The following is a 7,855-nucleotide window of genomic DNA, read 5'->3' as shown; positions in this document are numbered from 1 at the left end:
TCTGGTAACACTGGGACTGGTACTGAAATGCAGCCTTTTAAAACCTTGAGATATTTTAGTACCAAGACACTCAAAATGGCTTTGCTGGCACTGGAGAAGAACTGGTGCTTCAAGATGGTTCATCAGTCGGCCAGTAAAGACACCAAAGCATAACAAACTCTGTGTGTGTGTGTTAACAGAGATACTGTGCAGCTTCTGTTTAATTTGGTGTGAATGAATGCTCCTTAAGCATTTTGAGAAATGTTACAACAAACCTTTTAACTCACTGCATTAAAATCGAGCCTGAACTTCAAGTGAAGAACTGAGGATACTGAGTCAGCAGCACTGATTATAATTACAACGGTGGAAGATTTTACCAAGCAACTTACTTAAATAACTTTTTTTATTCCATTTGTGATAATCCTGGAAGTGTTACCTGAAAAAGATGACCCATTTTGTTTACCAGAATGAGTTCATTCATTGTCAGTCCTAAACCAAAACTAGACTGATGCCACTCTGAAAATTTGTGCATTTCAAGAAGCAAAAGGATTTGAGGCCAAGCCTCCTGTTTTTGCTCACTAATGAGAGTAGTAAATGGACTATTATGCTAGACAGGGAGTTACTAGAGGCTTACCTCCTTATGTTTGCTCTTTGCTCTCCTCCATTGGAAGACATGGGAATATGGTCTGAGGAAGAGAAGAAGTAATCCACATCAGATAGAAAGGCTGCAGCCCCCACTAAGAAAAGAATGGTTTAGCTGGAGATAGGAATTTTGATGCTCAGTCCTTCAGAAATGACTTTTTCCTTGCACCCTACTGAGTCAACTGGATGCTGAGCTGACATTGCTGCAGGCTTTTTGTCCTAGCTATTGTTGTAAATGCTTCTCTTGACTGCTTAGTGGGTCTGTTTGTTCTTTATTCATACAGAAAACTAAGATTTTATATCTTCTGGTTTTTCTTTTTTTTTTTTTCTTTTTCTGTTTTTAAAACTTTTGATTACAAAATACCCTGTTAGCTGAAAGCAGTTGAGAAACTTGAGTTGAAGGGATGAGAATTTGGATGGAAGCAGTGAGGGAAAATGTCCAGTCTCCAGTCTAGAAAACTGAATGCAGTGAACAAAACAGAAGATACATAATTTAATGCCATGATTTAGACTAAAATTACTTACTTTATCAAGAGTCTGCATCTGTCTGAAGGTTACCAGTTCTTAGCTAAAACATTATTATCTGAGAGCCTGACAGATATCTTGGGGTTATGTTTTGTATCATTTTTTGTGAGCTTGGTAGAAGCAAAAGCAGAAGGACTGAAGGGAGGAGAGCACTTAGTGTCTAGTTCTGTCAAGCCTGTGTTCTGATATCTCTTTTGAATAGCTCTGATTTTTCTGTAATAATAAACACAATTTAACTACCACATACTTTTCATCCTGAAGGGTAGAGCACAACTAATTAGGGGGGGAAAGATACATTCAAGGAAAAAGCCAAATAACCTAGCTGGAAAAAAAAAGAATTTTCTTACATATTACCACTGTATGCCATTGTGGTTATTTTAAAACAGTAAATTAAGATTCAAAGGTAACCTATCAGTGGGTTAGGTTGTATAGTAAAACATGATAGAATCACTTCACCATGATCCAAATTAGAAATTACAATATTTAAGCTTTTCCCTTCTTAACTCACTCACACTTTCTATGTGGGGAGGTAGTTGGGGTTTCAGGTCAATTCAAGGCCAAATCCAAATGATGGATTATCTTGACAGCGTGGTCCTGTGCTGGCTGCAGGGCTTTAAGGCTCTGCTGCCTGTGCTGTAATTTGTCTGCAGGATGGGTGTTTATATGGACTTTGTGGTGTCAACAGTAAGACGTGAGCTGATGTGCAGCCCAGTGGAGTCTCCTCTCGCTGCCTCTCCCCACTCTCATTTTGCAAACGGCAGTGGCTTTCAGAGCGTTTGTGCTGCTGTAGCTAATCCAGGCTGACCTGCCTGCTTGCTCTCCTGATTTGTTAGAGTTTTATCAGTTAGGGATTTGTTTTGGTGGCAGTCAAGCTGTGGGTAATGCCTGTAATTACCCTCATGTAAAAAAAATGGTTTAAATTGCTGTGTTAGAAGGAAATATACAAAGGAATGAATTTTGATAGTTTACATGCAGTGGTGTTGTCTCTGCTTAGATATTACGTTAGTTTCTGCAGTTAAATCTCTTTTAAATCATTCATACTGTATGTAAAGAATTTCTGAGTTCTTTTCCTGAGTTGGATTAGTGGGCTGTGATGTTCATTAATTCATGAAGAGCAAGACTTTCTTCTGTGTAATCACATGCTTCTGATTACACACGAGACTTGAGTGTGGGTTTTTTTTTCCTCACAAGAGCGCTCTACACAGACTATAACATAAGAAGAACTAGTAAATAAAATTGGTCATAAAGCAGTAATACTTTAAAAGGAAATCACGTCAAAGGCGGGTCAAAGCTGTAACCCCGAGCTCATGGAGAATTGGCAGCTGAGAGAGTGCACTAATTTTGTAGAGCTGCAATAGGAGGAAGGAGCACCTCTCCCAACCAATTTGGAAAAAGTTTGCCTGCTGAGGGATGAACAGTCTGGGCTGCTGGTCAGGCCAGGCAAGTATGTCACTGCAGGGCTGGGAGGGAGAGGGAATGGGCCTCTCGGGGCTGCCTGTGACTCTGGGTGATGTTTGTGTTTGTCTCAAGACTTGATAGATGGTGCTGACATTGCAGCTCTGTCCCCCCTCACTGAAGCTGATCAGCTCTCCATATATCTAAGTAACTGGATTTGAGTGGTGTTCTCTTTCATCATAAATCAGTTTTTCGTATGAAGTTGTCTATAGGGCACTAGTTTCTCTGTGCAAAGTGCTGGGCTTGCCTGGGCCTTCTTTCCATGGAGGAATAATTTAGCAAGTATCATGGCGAGCAGCTCTGGACAAAACACAGATCTTACAAACAGTGAAAACCCCAAGTGATTGTGTATTCAGCACAGTCAGGAGAGTCCAGCTCTGTCCTAACACTCTTTGGCTGTAGGTGAGAGTGGTTGGTGTGGCCATGCCCAGGACTGAGCCCTTCACATTCCACATGGACACAGCTGGTTGTTCTGGGTGTTCTGCAGGGTATGGCTTCAGACCAGGAGCTGCCCCTCTGTCCTGTTCAGCTGTGCTGCCAGAAATACCTGGCTTAGGCTGGGCCTGAAAAGGTGACCAAGTTTTGTACCAACCACAGGAATGAATTCAGCCTTAAAAGTTAAACGTGAGACCACTTGCAGGTGTACTGTCTAAAGTTCCAATACCATTGTGATGTCATATACTTTTAGTATATTATTGTATTGTAGTATTTGCATCTTTTTTTTGTGTAATGAAGAAAAAATGAAGCTATGTTATAGTGGATATAGTTTTTGTGACTCCATTTCTAAGCCAGCTATTTCCCAGACTAGTCTGAGAGGAGAGATTGTTACTAACATGGAAATACCTGAATCTTTTACTGGCAAATGATGGCAGTTAATGTTGGAACTGAAAACTGGTTCAAGTTCAATAAGGAGATGTTACCAGATTTGAGGCACGTTGCTAATTTGGATTGCTTGTTTCCTACATGGTATATTTCTATGAAACTTTAATAACAAATAATGTGATAAATACAAGGCCACTTGGTTGTAGAAGGCAAATCTAAAGAGAGGAATGTGAATTGCTATGAGAAGATGTTTATATTTTAGGATGTTCTCAAAACCTATATCAAGAAAGATGAGCCTGGGTTAATTAATCATGTAAAATAGTTATTTTACATGGGAATGGAAAACACGTACAGGGCAAAATGTACCTGATTAGAGGACCAGTAAGTTAGAATGGGAGAAAAGCTAGAAAATCTATAACCACAGCAAAGTGACATAAAGGAAACCTCCTTTTTTTTTTTTTTTGTTAAACTAATATTATGTACACAGTATAAAAAATATCGTAACACTGGGTGGTGATTTTAAAAGCTAGAAGGAGACAAAGTTGACTGCTACACATTTTAAGTTCTGTCCATTGACCATTTTTTATCTGATTATTTTCAACCAAAATTTACTAGTTACTGGTGGTATTTTCCAGGGTTTTTTTTTTTTTTTTGGTCTATTTGCCATTGGTATATAAGAAGGAACTAAGCTTATATCTGTGGCCGTTGATTAGTTTTTCACTCAAGGAGATGAAAAATTGGGGCTGCATGTAGACAATTGGGGGCTCACTTGTAGGAATCTGCTGTGGAGGGGTGTTTGGGATGGTATGGGAAACAATGTGTTATTTGGGAGATGCCGTGGCCCAGATGGTTTGTATGACCAGGATGACAGTAGTTGTGCACTCGAGTTAACATCTGTAGCTGGTGGGCATGGGGTTGTTGCTGGTGTGCTTTGCTCTCAAGGCTGTTGGGCAAATTCTTGCTGTAAAACTTTGTTTCAATTCACCATGATTTGAGGTAGTGAGTGGGAGTCAGGGTTATATCCTTTAGCTGAGGCCCTGGTTCAGCTGCAGTGAGTCGTGGTCATGAAATACCCTTTTGCTCTGGGTCTATAACTCAAATATCTTCTGGAGCTCAGATTTTATTCAGGTATTGCATGTAAACATCTCTTATATATGGAAAGTGGTATTGGGTTTAAAGGGGTCAGTGAAACTGCTTTCAGTGAGCTATGATGGATAACGTGCTTAAGATTGTCTGCTTCTGTATTCTGGTGGTAGAAATACTAAATGGAAATGAATGTCTGGCACTGAATTTGTGCAGGAAAAATCAGACCTGCAAATGCATGCAATTTCCTGTCCAGTACCGGCATTTCTAATATTTTCATTGCATGTATAATCCGCTCTGCAGCTGAGGTTTTCTTCAGACTCTTGAGGTGTTTTGTTTTGTGCCAGACTGACAGCAGAAGGCTGCAACACAGCTCTGAAGTTTGGGGTTCGTTTTAAATGGAGCTTGGCTCCTTTTTTACAGAATGCTATTTCTGTTGTGAAGATCATGAGGTTTACACAGGGGCAGTTCTGAAAGAACTGATAAGAGAAGTGATATGATTTATTTAAACTGATTTTGTGGCACTTCACACCTCACTGTTTAAAATCCCCTTCCCTGAGCTCCCTTTCCTTCCCCTCTGGTCGAGAGAGTGCTCACTTTGGAAATACATTTTCTTTACAGGAATTCAATGTCATTTAATTGACTACAATTAATTGTGAGCTATACATGCTGATGTGTGGTGTTTTATTTACTTTATGCAATTGTGACAAAGCTTAGAGTAGTTGCAATAGTAAAGAATTTTTTTTTTTTTTTAATTTGGTGGCATTTCAGTGTTGAGGCAACAATGACTTCACTTGGTAATTAAACCGCATTTGTGAAAGACCTTTTCCCTATTAATTTGATCCATTAAAGAAACACTCTTTGAAGCTGGTAGTTAATCTTCCTATTTACATGGCTGGGTTTTACTCAGATTGGTTACAGTTTAGGTTTAAATAGCAGCTAAAAATAGCCAACTGTTGTGCTGTACAGTTTAAACATCTATCTATAGTAGTAGGCTTTCTAGAAAGGAAACACATAGTAAAAGGGAGAGGAGACGCTGCCACTCTGGCAGCACTGGTTGGTTCCAACATCCCCTTTTCCTTGGGTTCTGCCCATCAGCTCCAGCTGGCAGCACTTGATGATCTTACTCTGGGATTAATTTTTAAAAGAAAGCACTATGGGCTGGATTTGAGCAGCATTTTAGTCAGTAATTAATAATTCAATGGTTGGGAGAAGTTTTGACTGTTTCTGCTGAAGGCTGCTGCCAAGGGTGCTAAAGCCTGGCAAAAATCTGGAAACTACCCAAAATATTTTTGAGAACATTAGGCTGTCAGGAAGAAAATACAAGGGCTGAAATCCCCACTTGTGAGGTTAGTGTCTATTTTCATCTCTTGAGTTGTCCTTCTCTGCGTGCCCTGTGTGATTCACACAAGCCTGACAAACCTGTGGACTTGAAGTGCTCAGCTTGATTGCCAAAGCAGGGGGGATTTAACTTAAAAGTGTCTGCAGTTGAAAAGGAAGCAGTGACAAAACTACAGGAATCTGGGCGGATGGCAACCACTTACTTCCAGTTATTCTCTCTTGAGTTTTTGTTGTAGGACGGACATTCTGCAGGTGAAGGGATCTTGAATGAGTAGCTAACAAAAATCAAAGGCATAAAGGTGAATCTGTTTAAGGCAGCAGAATTGCTTGTGCTCCTGTTACTGTTGCAGCTGGCATAGAGTTAATTTTCTTCCTGGGGCAGGGCTGTGTTTTGGAGAACAGTGCTGATAGCACACTGATGCTTTAGTTGTTCTTGAGCAGTGCTCACCGTGAGTCAAGGACTCCTCAGTTTTCCATGCTGTGCCTGTGAGGAGATGCACAAGAAGCCAGGAGGGGGCACAGCCAGGACAGCTGACCTAAACTGACCACAGAGTTACTCCAAACCACAGAGTGTCACACCCAGTGTATAAACTGGGGAGTGCTGGTCACTGCTCTGGGATGGGCTGGGCATCAGAGGGTGGTGAGCAATTGCATTGTGCATCACTTGTGTCTTGGGTCTTGTTTCTCTCTTTATGTTGTCTCCTTTGTCATTGCAATAATTATTTTATTTCAGTTATTAAACTGTTTTTAAGTTGGCCCATGGGTTATTCCTTCATTGCAGTTTTCCTCCCCATCCCATGAGGGTGGGACAGGTAGTGAGCAAACAGCTTTGTGGTACCTAGTTGTGGGCTGGGGTTAAACCATGACAGTTACCTTGAAATACCTTTGACAAAATAGAGTTACAGTGAAATCTGTGGTCCAAGAAAGAGGACAAAGCGAATCCAGATGTTTCAGATGTTTTTTCACCTCCACCCTAAGTTTTCCACCAGGAGAACAGGTATTTGAGGCCTGTCTTCAGTAAGAAATGTTTAATCAGGTTAAATAGCTAAAATATTTTTGCAGTATTGTTAAAGGTCAGACTTTTCGTAATGGCTATTTCCAGATATACCTGTATGTCAGGAGCCTCAAGCTTCTCAGACCAAGATACCCATCACTACAACAGGAACATCTGTTGTCACAGGGAAATTGAGTGTGAAGAAATCTGCAAGATGGGGAAATATTGTCAGTTATTTAAGGCTGCCCTTCTGAGGGACATGAGTTTATATTTACAGGAATCAATGGGACTACTGTATGTCCAGAGTTTTTTACAGCTATAATTCCCATAAGTTAGTTTTCAAAGGTGATTATTATTATTATTATTATGTCAATCTATTAATGTTTCTTGTTCCCCATAAATAGTTTTTCTCTGCTGACAGTGGCAAAAGTAGGAAGAGAAGGTGGTGGGGATAGCATACAGTTTTATCCAGTTGGTAAAAAGGAAGGTAATTGTGAAAGAGATTCTGATAGCTTATTCTGTCTTTTTCATGGGTTATTAAACTTCTTCCACATGTCAAGGCATTCGTGCTTCCCATATCAGTTGTAATGGTACTGTCACACCTGCGTTTCTGCACAAACTAAGCAGGTTTTTGGCCACTGTGGGTAGCACCGTAGGTAAAGGACTGAAAATGGTTTTTTTTTGGGTATGTATTTGCTAATACTGAAGAGGAGAGATTCAGATTAGATTTTGGGAAGGAGCTCTTTACTCAGAGGCTGGTGAGACCCTAGCACAGGCTGCCCACAGAAGCTGTGGCTGCCCCATCCCTGGCAGTGTTCCAGGCCAGGTTGGATGGGGCTTGAAGCAACCTGGTCTAGTGGAAGGCGTCCCTGCCCTTGGCAGGGGATTTGGAACTGGATGATCTTTAAGGTCCCTTCCAGCCCAAACCATTCTGTGATTCTTTGAATCTGGTTCATTATGTCCCAGGGAACATTAGCTCGTGAATTGCTTTGCTCTGTAGTTTGTGGTACCTCT

General features: G+C 40.7%; 1 long non-coding RNA gene across 2 annotated transcripts in view; it reads right to left on the bottom strand.

Annotated features, from left to right (window-relative positions):
- The window catches only part of LOC108447791, an 11,931-nt gene extending 4,249 nt beyond the window's left edge, over positions 1 to 7,682 (bottom strand). Inside the window, exons 1-2 of one of the 2 annotated variants that reach the window (XR_001863478.1) lie at positions 6,956 to 7,682; positions 614 to 665 (exon numbers count right to left, since the gene is read on the bottom strand). This is a non-coding gene — a long non-coding RNA (uncharacterized LOC108447791). Of the gene's footprint in view, positions 1 to 613; positions 2,581 to 6,955 lie in introns of those variants that run through there. The other variant, XR_001863477.1, reaches the window with a different exon arrangement.
- Positions 7,683 to 7,855: the final 173 nt, after the last annotated feature.

Source organism: Corvus brachyrhynchos, unplaced genomic scaffold (genome assembly GCF_000691975.1).
Source record: "Corvus brachyrhynchos isolate BGI_N302 unplaced genomic scaffold, ASM69197v1 scaffold245, whole genome shotgun sequence".
NCBI lineage: Eukaryota > Metazoa > Chordata > Aves > Passeriformes > Corvidae > Corvus > Corvus brachyrhynchos.
Note: the sequence above shows the minus strand (reverse complement) of the source record. Positions and strands in the feature narration are given on the sequence as shown.